Genomic DNA, 17,213 nt, shown 5'->3' on the forward strand with positions numbered 1-17,213 from the left:
ACAGGCGGGCCTCTAGCCAGCACACCAAGTCACAATCCATCAATACACCCAGTCAGGCTGGGGGCCGGCCCCGCCCACCAGCAAGCCTACTGCAGGTGCAGCTGGGCCTCCTTGACAGCTGTGCTTGGAGGCCTTCCCTGCCAACCAGTATACACAGTAGTCATAACCATTCACTGCAGCCCACTAGGCTGGGGCCAGCCCCACATGTCGGCATACTTCACACGTGTGCAGCAGTCACAGCCCAGTCACAGCAGGAGGGTATGCAAGCCTACACAGAAGGCACTCCTGGAGCACCTGATTCTGTACTACTGGGCCCCACAGGATGCCTTATATCTAAGTGCACTATCTTGAAGACCAGGAGACATAGCTGAGCTACCTAATACACAGAAACAAACACGGAGAGATAAAACAAGGAGACAGAGAAATATGTTTCAAACAAAAGAATAAAAAATCTCAGGAAAAGAAGTAAACAAAATAGAAATAGCCAAACTACCTGATAAAGGGTTCAAAGTAAGTGTCATAAAAATGTTCACCGAACTTGAAAGAAGAGTGGATAAACTCAGTGTGATCTTCAACAAAGAGAACAAAAATATTAAAAAGAACTAATCAGAGTTGAAAAAATATAATAGCTAACATGAAAATAGACTAGAGGGACTCAACACTAGATTAGAGGATGTAGAAAAGTGGATCAGCAATCTGGAAGACATGGTAATAGAAAGCCACCCAACTGAACAGAAAAGTAAAAAAGAATTTAAAAATGAAGATACATTAAGGGACCTGTAGGACAACATCAGCATACTAACATTCACATTTAAGACATCCTAGAAGGAAAAAAAAGACAAAGCAGCAGAAAACTTGTTTGAATAGCTGAAAAGTTCCCCAGCCTGGGGATGGGAACAAACATTTAAGAGCAGCACAGTGAGCTCAAAATGAGATATACCCAAGGAGGTCCACGTCAGAAACACAATAATTAAAATATCAAAGTTTAAGATAAAAAATGAGTTTTAAAAGCAGCAAGCAAAAAAGCAATGTGTTATATATAATGGAAACTTCATGAGGCTATCAGATGATTTTTCAGCAGAAACTTTACAGGCCAGTAGTGGGGGTGGGGGGCAAAATACAGTCTAAGTGCTGAAAGGAAACAAAACAAAACAAACCCACTAAACCAAAAATATACAACCTGGCAAAGTTACCATTCAGAGTTGAAAGAGAGATAAAAAGTTTCCCAAAGGTTAAAGACATCCATCACCCCTAAACCAGCCCTATAAAATGTTAAAGGGACTTCTTTAAGTGTAAAAACAACAACAACAACAACAACAACAACAACAACAACAACAACAAAAAACGGCCATAACTGGAAGAAAATTACGAAAGGAAAATATTTCACTGATAAAAGCAAGCATATAGTCAAGAAGTAGATCAAACACTTATAAAACTAGAATATGCCTTAAAAGAAAATAAGTAGTAAAGTCAATGATGTCGACAATAATTAAAGAATATAAAAATAAAAAGATGTAAAATAGGACTCATATACACAAAAATGTGGGAGGGGGATTAAAAATGCAGTGCTTTTAGAATGTGTTTAAACTTAAGTAAGCATCAACTGAATATAGACTGCTATATACAAGATGCTATGTATAAAACTTATGGTAAGCACAAACCAAAAACCTCTAATAGGTGCACAAAAAATAAAGAACAGAAAATCCAAGCATAACACTCAAGAAAGTCATCAAAACACAAGAGAAAAAAAAAAAGAGGAAAAAAAGAAAAGGGAAAGAACTACAAAACTAGAAACAATTTTGCAAAGTGGCAATAATTACACACCTCTCAATAATTACTATAAATAAAATCAACTGAATCTAATGAAAAGACATAGGACGGGGCACCTGGGTGGCTCAGTTGGTTAAGCATCCGACTTCGGCTCAGGTCACGATCTCGCGGTTTGTGAGTTGGACCCCGTGTTGGGCTCTGTGCTGACAGTTCAGAGCCTGGAGCCTGCTTCAGATTCTGTGTTTCCCTGTCTCTCTGCCCCTCCCCTGTTCACGCTCTGTCTCTCTCTCTCAATAATAAATAAACAGAAAAGAAAGAAAGAAAGAAAGAAAGAAAGAAAGAAAGAAAGAAAGAAAGAAAGAAAGGCAGGCAAGACAAGACATAGGACAACTAAATGGATAAAAAAACAAGATCCATCTGTATACTGCCTACAAGAGACTGATTTTAATGTTTTTGTTTTGTTTTGTTTTGTTTTTTAGAAAGAGAGAGACAGAGCATGAGTGGGGTAGAGGCAGAGATAAAGGGAGACACAGAATCAGAAGCAGGCTCCAGGCTCTCAGCTGTCAGCATAGAGCCCAATGCAGGGCTCGAACTCACAGATCGTGAGATCATGACCTGGGCCAAAGTTTGATGCTTCACTGACTGAGCCACCCAGGTGCCCCAGAGATTCACTTTAGACCTAAAGACATATGCTGGCTGAAAGTGAAGAGATGGGAAAAGTTATTCCATCCACATGAAATTGAAAATAAGCTGTGGTAGTAATATCGCATGTATGTATATATGTATGTATGTATATGTATATGCATATATATATATATATACACACACACACACATATATATTCAGACTTTAAAACAAATACTGCAATGAGAGACAAAAGGGGCATTAGATAATGATAAAGGGATCCATCTAATAAGAAGATATAACAATTATAAATTATGCTCCTAACATAGAGCACCTACATATATAAAGCAAATATTAACAGATATAAAGGGAGAAATGGTGACACAATAATAGTAGAGGACTTTAACATCCCACCTATATCAATGGGTAGATGAACCTAGAGAAAATCCATATGGAAGCAGTAGCTTTGAATGACACAGATGGATTTAACAGTTATTATATACAGAATATTTCATTCAAAAACAACAGGATATTCTTTTCAAGTATGCATAAAGCATTCTCTGGGACAGATTCTAACAGCCATAAAACAAACACACTTGACAAAATTGAGCCTTCTGATCAATGAACATTGAGTAGCTCTCCATTAATTATTTTTAAAATTTGTTCGTCAGAATTTTGTGGCTTTCCTCATATAGATCGTTGTACGTATTTTGTTAGAATTATACTTAAGGTATTTCATTTGGGGGGTTATGTAAATGGTATTGCATTTTTAATTTCATATGCCACTTGCCCATTGCTGACATATAGAAAAGCAATTACGTATGTTAACATTATGTCCAACAATCTTGTTATAATCACTTACCGGTTCCAGGAATATTTTTTGAGGAGTATTTCATATTTTCTACAAAATGATGAAGTCATCTGTGAACAAAGTTTTATTTTTCCAATCTGTACACTCTTTCTTTCCTTTAGTTATCTTTTTACATTAGCTAGAATTTCCAGTACAATGTTCAGTAGGATTAGTGAGAGAGGATATCTTGCCTGGTTCCTTACTGGGAATGCTTTGAGTTTCTCACCATTAAGTGTGATGTTATAGTTTGTTTTTATAAATAGTCCTTATCAAATTAAAGAAGTTCTCTTTTATTCCTTCTTTGTTGAGATATTTTATCATGGATAAGTGTTGGATTTTGTCAATTGCTTTTTCTGTATCTATTGATAGGATCATGTGATTTTTTTTTTACCCTGTTAATTGACTTTTGAATGTTGAATCAGTCTTGTATACATAGAATAAATCCCAGCTTAGTATACTTTTAAATATATATTTACTATAAATTTTCATATTGATTATTTAGAATATAAATGGAAGAAAAAAAGCTATTATTTGTGCATTTACTATGACACGGGCACTATGCTATTAAACATGGTACACCCATATATTAATTTAATAAATTCTTATTAGCCTGGTGTCAGTATTCTCAATTTTGAATAGGATAATAATAAAACTTAAAGAAGTTTATTATTTGAAAATGTTAAACTATGAAATATAATGTGATGATATTTAAAACAAAGTTTCATCTTATTACACAATATTTTCTAGTCTGTGTTAAATTAACAACATTGATTAAATTAGTCTGGTATCATATTTGTGCTTAACAGGCATGTATTTTTTATTTAAACATGTTAAATCACATAAATATATGTTCATGTATATGAGGTTTCATATAAACTGAATACACACATAAAAAATAAAGATAATTTTAAACACAATTTTTAGATACTATTTCAATAGACCATGTTCAAGCAAGCATTTGCTCCTGCTGCTATTGGTTTTGTTGTTGTTGTTGTGTTACTATTATTAAGAATGCAATAAAAGTAAATCCTGATTCCATTTGTGGTTTAAACTAATGATCTTTAAAGTATCTCCTCCCATTCTTATTTTCTCTTGTTTAGCAAAGACATGTAAATAATGCCACATCTCTTTGCTAGAAAAGATGCCTTACTGTCCACCCCCACCACCCCAAAAAATAAAAGATTTGTACTGCAAAATGCATCTTTTCTGTTTAGAAATTAGGATATTTATTTTAGGGAAAAGTAATTGCTTCTTCATACTGTATACTGTAATAGAATTTTCAGTCCAAAAGCAATTTAAGTCAGCAACATATTGAACTATAATTAAAGATTTATGATTCCATTAAAAGGTAATGTTATAGTTAATCCCTAATAATAAAATACTTCATAAAAGTTCAGTGTTATACACAATGCAGTGCAGAATACGAACATCAAGTTCTCCCAAATATTTACTGGGCTTGTGATTTCATTGAAAATGCTAACACTTGAATTTCAATAATACATTATATTGGCTTTAGATTTAATTGTAGAAGTATGGTTATCTTCCTTTAAATATATGTGCAGAATGTATTTTGTGGGATATATTTATTTAGATAACTGGATACCCTTTAAAATATTGTGATGCTTTACTTCTTTTCAATATACTTTTATTATTAAAAGAAGGATGAGATTCTGGTCAAGATGACCCAGTATATTCAGGTTGCAATGTCCTTTCTTAGCTTTAAATAAAAATAAAACATTATAAGTATAGATAATGGAAAAGGCATAGCCAGGTGGAAAAAAATGGAAACGGACAAAATGCATACAAGTATTGAAACCATGGGTCCTTGACCCATAAATATACAGTGATGGCCAAGGACTTGTCTCTGGCACGTTAAAGGGACATGTGTACCATGTGATATGAAAACAAGAGTCAGGCTCCCTACTTGACCATATGCATTATTTTTCAAGGTCTGCATCTCAGCGAATGAGGCTGGCCATACCACGGAAGGACCACGTTTTCAGTAGGACTGTCACATTTAGCAAATACAAATACTAAATAAAATGGGCACAGTTCTACAAAAAATAGTATCCAGTTTACTTCAAATTCAAATTGAATCGGGCAGCCTGTATTTTACCTGGCAACAGTACTCCTGAACCTGTAGCTACAAGAAACATGAACAGCTTCAGAACTGAGAAAAGATCATGGAAACTCTGCGTTTAAGTTGGTCTCCCCAGTACCCCACACAGTCAAAAGCCCAATATTTTATTAATTTCATACGACTACAAAATTTCATCATAAGCCTCAAGCCCCAAGGACTCATGGGCCAGGGAATAGACCCTAGCAAACTGTTGGTTAGGAGACACTGAAAGAAAATCAAAACAAAGAAAAATATGAATATATTCAAAAAGAAAACTCCTTTTCCAAAGGATAGAACCTATCAAATTCCAAGAAAAGAAAAAAAAATCGTGGTAATAAGACAGATTAACAACTAGTACATAAGTTAAATGCAGATTATAAATATAACTTGATAAGGTGGTCTAATGAAGACATTACATTCAGCATGTTTTTGATGCTCAACAGTTATATGAAAAAAATTTAAAGGAAATAGTATTAGTGAAAACTAAGAATTTAGGACTATGAAAAAATATTTAATTTTGGAAATACTAAACAACATTTATATTGCTCTTAAAATGGAAACAGATAGTACAAACTAGATGAGACATCAAGGAAGAAAATCTTAGCAACTTGTCAGATACTACTGAAGAATTTGCCACTAATGCACCAAAATGTTAAGATGTTCACACGGGAGTAATGTTAAGAATGATCAGAATGTTAAGAATGTTAATGTAATAAGAATGTGACATGTAGAGACTCTGAAATAGACATATAAGTTTCAGAAGGAAAAAAATGGAAGAAACGTCAGAGTGGCAATATTTGAAGATAGTATTAACATAATTTTTTGATAACTGAAGAAAAAATAAGCTTTCTTTCTGTATTAACATGTAGGCCTTAAAAGGGTATGTAAAATATACCTGTGACTATGTCAATCATAGGAAAAACTTTTGGAACAAAAAAAGAATCAAGTTTAGTTTCTAAGACATAAAAGGAAAATCACATTATTTGCGAAAGAAAGAAACTTAACCTGTAATGTAATTAAAATAGATTGCTTTTAACCAGCTGTAAGGAATATCTGAAGAAATGCTGAAGAAAAATAAGTAACAACCTAGCTAATCTGTAATTCAAAACGGGATAACATTAAGACTTTAGTTTGCAATACATGCAATGACCAAGTTAGCTACCTAACAACCATCACTAAATATAATACAAAACAAAACTAAATATAGGGTCTTCGTTAGCAGGGGTAAAGGAAGATAGAAATCCTGAAAATTTTAAAAAATCTTGGGGCACCTGGGTGGCGCAGTCGGTTAAGTGTCCGACTTCAGCCAGGTCACGATCTCGCGGTCCGTGAGTTCGAGCCCCGCGTTGGGCTCTGGGCTGATGGCTCAGAGCCTGGAGCCTGTTTCTGATTCTGTGTCTCCCTCTCTCTTTGCCCCTCCCCCGTTCATGCTCTGTCTCTCTCTGTCCCAAAAATAAATAAAAAATAAACGTTGAAAAAAAAATTTTTTAAATCTTATAGGGAACTCAATAGTAGCACTATAACTTAAAAATTTCAAGGGGCATGTGTCTTTCTCATTGTCTTCTCAGAAATCTCTCAAAAAGTATAAATAATATGAAATGCAATCTGTATTTGCAATAATAATGGAAAATTTATGTATCCCTGCACTACATTATGTGAGGTAAGTCTGTTTAATGGAGGCAAATGGAATGGTTTGGAAAGATGTCAAGAGAAGATTCCCATCGTTGACAATGTTGCACTACTATAACTGAGGGAAATTCTTCCAAATCAAGTGATGCAGCTTAAGATTCAAAGATAAAATTAGAATGGGGATGTATATTATGACTCAAGGCAAAAGTTTCCTCCTTCCGACCTCATTTGGCATAAAGAAGAAGCTGGAAGGTAGGTATGTTCTGAGCAATTTTACAGAGAAGTTATTTGCAGAAAGTAGGTTTTTCAGTAAGATAGGCTGGTAAAGGAGAACCGTGCTGCACTGAGTTGACTCTAGGTAGCTGATCATTGTTGTTTGGCAGATATACAGACTTAGAGACTGTACTCAAGTAGGTGTTCTTATTACACAAGAAATGCTTTCCTATACTCTAACATGATACTGGTCCTCTGGATAAAAATCCAGTTCAGAAAGTAATTACACCATTCAAATCTAAGTAAAATGTAAATTATCAAGTATGGACCTACAAAATGTAAGGAGAAAAGAGAGAGAGAGTGAGAGACCAGATAGATGGTTACACCCATCAGATTTTTTGTTTGTTTGTTTAACCAGAGGAGCTCCACCCCTCTGCTTTATTTACAAGAGATATACTCCAGCACCCCAAGTGGATGCCTGAAACGACAGATAGTACCAAACCCTAGATATACATTTTTACTTTACATACAGACCTAAGATAAAGTTTAATTTATAAATAAGCCACGGTAAGAAATTAATAATAACTAATAATAGAACAATTATAACAATATACTGTAATAAAATTGATGTCTGATTTTTTTTTTCAAAATATCTTATTGTACTGTACTCACCCTTCATCTTGTGGTGATGTGAAATGATAAAATGTCTACATGATGAGATAAAGTGAGTGGGTGATGTAGGCGTAGTGATGTGGCGTGAGCCTACTACTCACCTTCTGACAACACATCAGGAGTTATTATCTGCCTCCAGACTATGGTGACTGCATTAAGGATTACCGCACAGAGAAATGTAAACACTGGCCAAAAATGTTGCGTAGTTTTTAAAAAATATAAAATAAACCAGTATGTCATTTTACTTTTGTGACTTTAGAGTATACAAAATTTCAGGAACAACATATCAAACTATAGAAATAAACTATGTACTGGTGGGCCTCTGAAAAGGATCCTAAGAGCAAAATAAACTATCTTAGAGTAAAAAGAAAAATTTCTTTGAGGTAGAACAAAGGATGGAATACAGGACATGAAAGAGAGAAGTCAAAATAATCCACAAAATAAAAAAAAAAAAATTAAGAGAGGTGAAACAATGAAGTTTAAGAAAACTTTAATGAAAAAGTATTAAAATTGCCAATTTAAAGGATATACTGGATCTTAGAAAAAAACAATGATCAGTTTAGAAGTATTTTAATAAAGCTAATTGATTTCAAATCAAAGATCCAGTTGGCAGTAAAGTACAATATCATTTTACCTATAAATACAAAACAATAGTCTGACCTAAGATTTTTCAATATCAACAGTAAATTCTGAAAGGGACTCTAGCAATGTCTGTAAATTCCTCAAAAAAAGAAAAAAAGAAAGGAAAATATGAACCATTAATTCTATGGGCATACAAATTATTAAATACTAAAGAAACGAATAAATATTGCCAAGAATTCATTAGTCTTTCACATGATCCTTGAAGAAATATTAAAAGATGAACTACAGGTGCACCTGGGTGGCTCAGTCTGTTAAGCATCCACCTGTTGATTTCAGCTCAGGTCATGACCTTACAGTTCATGAGTTTAAGCCCTGCATCAGGCTCTGCCCGGACAGGGTGAGTTCTGCTTGGGATTCTGTGTCTCTCTCTCTCTGCCCCCTCCCTCCCTCACTCTCTGTCTCTCTCTCAAAATAAATAAAATTAAACTTAAAAAGAAAGATAAACAATAAATAGTGAAATGACTACAAAGACATTTGCAGTGGTATCAAATAAATACTGTTAGGTGTATTTGAAGATACACCTAAGATAGGCAGAATACCAATAAACTCCCCCTTGAGTTTAATACTCTCCCCCTTGAGTGTAGACAAACCTGAAACTTGCTTCTACTCAGTAAAATATGGCACATTTTAGGAATATTACTCGGGCTCCTATTCAGTTACATGGCAAAAGTGAAGGAACCGTGCAGGTGAAATTAAGCTCTATAATCAGTTGACTTGAGGTTAACCAAAGAAGTCTACCTTGCCTGAGCCTGATCAAATCAGATGAACATCTAAAAGAAGGCTTTAGAGGTAAGAGACAGAAGTCAGAGACTCTCTCTTTCCTGAGGCAAACTTTATCTAGCTGACGGAAAATGAATCTTGCCAATAATACATTAAGTTAGAAGAGGATGCCAGGTTCTTTGGTTAACACTGAAACAATTCTCTCCTCCTTAATTGTGTGTGTTTGTGATTTATAATTATTTCATAAAAGTATGATATGGTCAGATTAAATCAAACCAATATAGAGAACTGATTTAAATTGAGTGCTGAAAACAGTTTTCTATCATATTTATCTTCTACTACAGATTCCTGTACATCAATTCATATTCTTTGTCATTTTAACTTTTTTTGTTGTTTTTGTTTGTTTTGATCAGGCTATTCAATCTATGAGTTATATATATATATATATATATATACATATATATATATATATATTTTTTTTTTTTTGCAAAAGTTCTAACAGTTTGGGACTTGAGTAATCATATGAAATAGTACCTAGTTACAAAAGAATTTCCTAATTCTTTTTCATGATTCAGATTTTCATGAAATTTTGAAATTCAGATTTTCATGAAATTTCATGAAATTCAGATTTTCATGATTTGCATCATTTTATAACAATGTTTTATATCAAAAATACTGAGGCATGGGGTGCCTGGGTGGTTCAATTGGTTGAGGGTCTGACTCTTGATTTTGGCTCAGGTTGTGATCTCACCATGGTAAGATTGAGGCACATTTAACATGGAGCCTACTTAAGATTCTCTCTCTCTCTCTCTCTCTCTCTCTCTCTCTCTCTCTCTCTCTTCCCCCCCCCAACCTCTGCCTTTATCCCCTACTCACACTCTAAAATAAAATTTAAAAAAAAAAGAAAAAGAAAACAAACACTGAAGCATGAAGAATTGAATTGATATATTGAATAGGAAAATGTAATGGATACTTCTAGATCTACATGCTCAAGTTTCAGATGTTTTTGAATGTTGCATGTAGAGAACACACGATGTCCTTTTTCCTAAAAGGTTCAAAGACAATAAAGACCTAATGGAAGGAAATGGGCTCTATGTTGACACACTGCTGATACCATGTCAATGTCTTCATACAGTATCTCATTAAGATTTCAAATGTTTCTATAGCTATAGTCATTATTTGTTATCCTTCAGAGGAATATGGGATTTTAAATTGTGTCAGAGCAGCTGTTCAGAGAAGCCACTTGAGTAGTGAGGGTTATTACTGACAGTCTCAGCATGATGATTGCATTACCGTGTGCTGGAATATGATTCTGAAAAATGAGAAATACTCTATTTAGGCAAAGAGAAATGACTTGCTGTTTGTTTCTGAATAACTCAGTCTACTGTATGGTAGGTTGAATAGATGCACAAATCTTATAATGATTACTGATATCTTGGTAAAAGTCTCATTGAAGTAAACTGTAGGGTACCTGAGGTTTCATACGCATTTATCAAACAACCGATAGAAACGCTGCTTTTTAAAAAATGAAAAGATGAGGTTTAGGGCACAAAATCCTCACACCTGGTTGTTACCAATGGTATTTTGTTACCACTATTAATCATATCTTACTTGTTTATTTTTAGGATGAGAACATTTCCAGCACCACTTACCCTACCTTTTAGCTGTGTTCCAGGACTTGTGTGAAAATTTTATTTCGGTCAGTCAAGTTTTATTTTAAATATAGCAGCAAAATATAGAACATAAACCCTGACCGCTATGATTGTCAAAATAAATTTCGTTTTTTAATGAAAATAAACACTGCTTGATGTAATAATATTATACATTCTAGTTATATATATTTATAAGGGTATTATAAAACTATCTTTTTTCACACACAACTTCCATCAAAATAGTCAAGCAATTAACTGCTAATGTTTTATTATATGTACTATTGTAGTCTAATTTTACAATCATTCAACTGTTTACCTATTCCTTCCATTTAGTAAATTCTAAGTTTTGCCATATTCAAAACACACAAAAAAATCAAGGTTTATCTATATAGTTTTTACATATAAAACGCTTATATGTAAATAATTTTTATACATAAAAGGTTTATATACTTTTTTTAATCCTTATCAAAATACATCTATATCTTTTCTAAGGTAAGAATTAATGTATAATAGCATTTTAGGGTGACAATTTAGAATGACACTAAGGGTGAATACTTTCATATGTTTCTCTCAATGTATATGTTCACATTTGTATTTATTCTTATATATTTACACATAATTATAATATTAATATTAGATATAAAATACATAATGATATATTTATTTTTTTTTCAATGTTTATTTATTTTTGGGACAGAGAGAGACAGAGCTTGAACGGGGGAGGGGCAGAGAGAAGGGAGACACAGAATCGGAAACAGGCTCCAGGCTCTGAGCCATCAGCCCAGAGCCTGACGCGGGGCTCGAACTCCCGGACCGCGAGATCGTGACCTGGCTGAAGTCGGACGCTTAACCGACTGCGCCACCCAGGCGCCCCCATAATGATATATTTAAATACATACAATATTTATCCTTTCAATAAGGATGTCTATAAATTCTTGATCCCTATTCAGGATAGAGTTGAGAGAACAGACCCACTGTAGTTATTTCAAGCAGAAAAGAGCCTAATACAGGAACAAGTCGATTATGGTATTGTTAGAAGGGCTGAAAAGGTGGAACCCAGGGAATGGTTTATAGATTTTGAAGCCAAGCCACTGCACTTGTCCCTCAGAGGTTAAATGTCTAGGTCCTACTGCTGACCTCTAGGTATCCCAGAGCCTCAAAGCAACCAAAGGGTGGAAGATACAATCTGGCTACTGCCAACTCAGATCAGCTAAATGTTACACAGGAGCCACCCCAGCTTCAAGAAGAAAGCTTCTGCCTCTCTTCCATTTCCCAAGGCTCTTCTGAGTGCATCTCACTGGAATGAACTGGAGCACATCCAGAAACTCGGTGACAAGAGAGTCTTTACCAGCATTTACCAGCAGAGCACAGAAGAGATCAGTAGTCAATGAGAAGTAGAAAAATACGAGGAAATAATAATAAAAGAAGTGGTTACTTCTTAACTGTATGAATGTAGAAAAACAACTAACAGTGGGATTAATTTGTACTTTTTCTTAAGGGGTAAGAATTTACCAGGTGAGGCATTTGGAAAGATCGTTACAAGCAGAAGAGGATGAATGTTCAGATCTATAGAGGTATAAAGAAGCAAGATAACATATAGTTAGTTTAGTGTCTTTGGAGGGTAAGCTTCATGTCAGGAGCGAGGAAAAGAGCAACCATAGTAACTCATGTTGGAAAATCCTCAGGAAGGTTAAGAAGGATCTAACAAATTGCAAAGGAGCATTAACTTTGTTTCCACGGTGAGTGAGGCCATTAGAGAGAGTGGCATGATTAGTTTTGTTCTTTACCAAGGGTGGACAGAGGGGCAGAAACTGGGATATAAAGAAAGAAAAAGAAATCTATTTCTACTATATATATATAAACACTCCCCTAATGTTTGCAGAGGATGACAATTTCTACATAGACACATATAAGAGTTTTGTATACTAATTGATTCACTTGATTATTTTTGTTTGTTTAGAAACGATCTTTTTAGATCTACTGAGAATTTAGAGGCAAACCAGATTCCTGCTCCAGAGAGTTAAGCCTGAAAATTGGCCACGCCTGAAATAAGCCACCATATCAGATGATGTGGACTTCATGGTTTTCATGGGTCTTTTAAAATTATGGAGCATTTATAAGTATTAATTTTCTGTGAAAAAGATAATGTGCATTAAAAGAATACTATAAGCCTTTTTTTCTCTTCCAGGCACAGTGTCCATAGGCCTTCAGAATGTTCCAGCATTTGACATACACTCGTAGCCTGTCCTATAATACAGCCTCTAACAAAATTAGGCTGGCCCAACCCCTGGTTAATAGAGTCATTTACCTTTATACTAAGAAGGTTGGGAAAGCGCCAAAACGCACGTGTGCGGTGTGTGCCCAGACCGACTTTGAGGAGTTCATGCTGTGGGATCTAAAGTTCTTATGTTTTTTCGTTTTGTCTAAAACAAACAAACAAAAAAACCCATCAGTAGGGCCTGTAGTATGCTAAGTGAACTGATGGGATCAAGCGTGCTTGCCTTATTGAGGAGAAAATCACCGTAAAAGTGTTGAAGGCACAGAGTCAGAAAGCTAAAGAAAAAAAAAAAATGAAGCTTTTTGAGAAATAAACAAATAAATAAATAAAGGACTATGATCCTCAAAACCGTTAAAGTGATCATTCAACTAAAGAACTTATAATGCCATAAAACTAAATAATATGAAATGATTGTCTTCTACCTCAAATTCTTTCGTAACCCAAGGTTAAGGTAGTAAAATGGTGTTGGAAACAAAAAAAAGCAAAACAAAACTCAGTTTGCGACTCTTTCTCCCACTGTTTTTCTACCAATCCCTTCCCCTTCCCCTCCTTCCTCTCCTCCTCCTCTCTCTGCCCTTTTCCATGTTCCAAAGGCCTACATACTCCTTTTCCCAGCTGTTGGCAAGAGGCTTGTCTGATGAATCCCCTTTAGGGAACTGCTCCAATCCAATAGTGGATGCTGCCCCATCCCATCCAAGGTCTAATAACTGGGCTCCAGAGATTTCTGGACGGTTAGCTGGGGTATATTTCACAACTGCATTTCAATTCAGATTAGTTTTTTCTCTCTCTCCAATTTCAAGACATTCCCTGATAAGTTTCTTACATACATACCTCCTTCTTGGAGTCTCTGTTCCAGGAAGTTGAATCAATGACTTGAAAACATACAAACATGCACATGTATACAGATACACCCACTTCTTACACACATACACACACAGCCCTAAGTTTTGTTGTTTGCTTTTATCCTATGAGTATTTTTATTTATGCTGAGTGTATGTTTGGAAATGAACAGTATTCCCTACCCTAGACCCTTTCTCTTATAAGACATGTTTTCGTGATTATTCAATCATGAACCTTCTAATTAGTAATTAGTCCAATTAGAAAATTAGTCCAATTGGAAAATAGTGAGCACACAATAAATACTGATGTTAAATGATAGATTGAATGAACAAATCCTGATTTAAATCAACCCATACTTTCTGTTACCTGTCTTGTCTCCCCCCCCCACCCCGCCTCCAAAATAATAATAATTTAAGATTTGGAACAGACTGTGCTATCCAATATGGTACCTACATGTAGCTACGTATATTTAAATTTATACTAATTAAAATGAAATGAAATTTAAAACATTAGTTTTTTTAGCCTCACTAGCCAAAATTTAAGTGTACAAAAGCCACATGTGGCTAGTAACTACCACACTGGGTGCTCAGATTATGGACCATCCCTCCATTATAGAAAATCTATTGGAAGGCACTTGTTTAGAGATCAAATGCCAAGGGAATGCTACCCTATGGAGATAATTTTTCTTTAATGGAGTTTTGCAATATTTGAGTGACTAAAGATGTTAGCATCTCAAGGAAAGATGCTCAGCAGAATTATGGTTGGTGACAGTGTTAAAAATATGCTGACTACCGGAGCACCTGGGTGGCTTCATTGGCTAAGCATCCGACTCTTGGTTTTGGCCTAGGTCATGATCTTGTGGTTCCTGAATTCAAGCCCTGCATCAGGCTCTGTGCTGACAGTGTGGAGCCTGCTTGGGACTCTCTCTCTTCCTCCCTCTCTCTGCTGCTCCCCTGTTCATGCTCTCTCTCTGTGTCTCTCTCTCAAAACAAATAAACTTAAAAAAATTTAAAAAAATATATATATATACACATACATACATATACGTGTGCTGCATACCTAAAATTGTAGTAATCATTTAAAAAGAAATGCTACCATTGGAGAATCTTGAAAAGAAAAAAACAAAATAATCAAACATTTGTAAAAGACATCTCAATTTTGTGGTAAGTAGTCTGTTTTCAAAAATGTATTCTTTAAAATTAAATAAGTACACAAAATCAAAAAATCACTCAATGCTCCCATGATACTTCCATTAAATTCCAAATACTAGGTAGAATAGCACTGATCTTATGTGTTTAATCCTCCCACTGTGTAGCTCTGGGCCCATTGTAAGGAATGCTGCTGAACTGGTGCAATGATCCAATTACACATGTGGCCAACAGAACTCTAATATTTTGTGTTTTAGAAGATATACGTCTGGATACACTGGATGGAGGCAAATTATTTGTGAAACAAAGTGGTATATTATGTAGGTATATACGTGTACATACACACATTTATTGTACACAGAGATATTAGACATACAATATGTGTGTGTGTAACTATATATGTAAATATCACGTATACCATAAAACCTTGGATTGCAAGTAACTTGTTCTGTGAATGTTCCACAAGATGAGCAAACATTTCTGATGAATTTTAACTTGACAAACAAGCAATGTCTTGCAATGAAAGTAGTACTGTGACACCGAATGTCACATGGTTACAGGTCACGATGGTTCTTCTCTCTCTCTCTCTGTCTCTCTCTCTCCTCGCTCTCTTTGTGAGATTGTGGGTAATTGTCGCCTGTGCTTGGATGCTCAGTCTCAGGTCATGGTGTTTGGCAGAAATCAGTGATTTTTCAGAATGTTGGAAGGTGCCCATAACTGGCATTAGTGTTTTTTGTCACTTCAAAGCACTTATGTACAGTCCTTTGCTTTCCCATACAAGAGTAGGCTTAGGAATGCCTTGCTTCATTCTATTTCAGGCTGCCTGGAGATAGAGACCCAGTTACCTTAAATAAAAGAGTTTATTAATACTGTACTGTAGTCAACATCCATGTTACACAATGGAGACCACGCAGAAAAAGGTTGAAAAGAAAGGCTGTAAGAGGAAGGTGATGACTACAGTGGAAGTTAAGATGGAAATTGTGGAGAAGTACAAATGAGGTATGCGAGTAGCCAAAATTGCAAGATTTTATAAGAAGCCTACAGAGGAGTTGAAAAAGGCGGAGGAATCCTGCCCTTCAAATGATATTAGGGAGATGTGTAAAATGTGGGAAATAGTGCAACATTTTGTAGAAAAGTACCACCCAAATAAGGCTTTAGCAGTATGAGTGATGAATCTGTTTAAAGACATTGCCCCATTTCCATGAAATCCTCAAAAAGAGGCAGAAGCAAGTGTCATTGGATAGGTTCCTTATTAAAGTTTCAGGAAAAGAAAAAGATTCTATTGAACCAATAGATATCAGTGATTCTGTTAGTGATAGTGAAAGTCATCCAACACAATAACCCTCCTCTCTCTTGTCTCCCTCACACCTGCCACAAAGGTTTTCTTTTTTTTTTTTAACTTAAAAAATTTTTTAACGTTTATTTATTTTTTGAGAGACAGAGCATGAATGGGGGAGGGGCAGAGAGAGAGGGAGACACAGACTCGGAAGCAGGCTCCAGGCTCTGAGCCATCAGCCCAGAGCCCGAGGCGGGGCTTGAACTCACGGACCGATTGATCGTGACCTGAGCTGAAGTTGGACACTTAACCGACTGAGCCACCCAGGCGCCCCACCACAAAGGTTTTAAGTGCATGTTCATTTGTTTTTCCTTATATTTTGCATTTTCTTTTTTATTTTGTATTATATTACAGTCCTGTAATCATTTTTATATGAATATTTTTGGGTTGTGGAATCAATCATCTGAATTTCCATTATCTCTTATGGGGAAATTTTCTTTGATATGCAAGTGCTTTGGATTACAAGCATATTCGTGGAACAAATTCTGCTCTCAAACCAAGGTTTTACTGTATATAGTACATATATAAATCATGGCCCACAAGAAAAACCAGACTGTACATTAGCAGAGAATTTGTGAATCAAAATATCCAAGTATGTGTCTGTATATGGAAGTAAAAGTTCTCACAGCACACAACACATTCACCAAAGAAACAGCCACTCAACAGTCCTCTCTCAAACATGCATCACTATTTTACACAATGGCACATTTCTGTCACTTA

The 17,213-nt window shown here is 35.3% G+C and overlaps 1 pseudogene; it reads left to right on the plus strand.

The window, feature by feature from the left end:
- Positions 1–13,103: 13,103 nt before the first annotated feature.
- On the plus strand, positions 13,104–13,452 carry LOC125174513 (60S ribosomal protein L34-like; annotated as a pseudogene).
- Positions 13,453–17,213: the final 3,761 nt, after the last annotated feature.

Source organism: Prionailurus viverrinus, chromosome C2, assembly GCF_022837055.1.
Source record: "Prionailurus viverrinus isolate Anna chromosome C2, UM_Priviv_1.0, whole genome shotgun sequence".
NCBI classification, from domain to species: domain Eukaryota; kingdom Metazoa; phylum Chordata; class Mammalia; order Carnivora; family Felidae; genus Prionailurus; species Prionailurus viverrinus.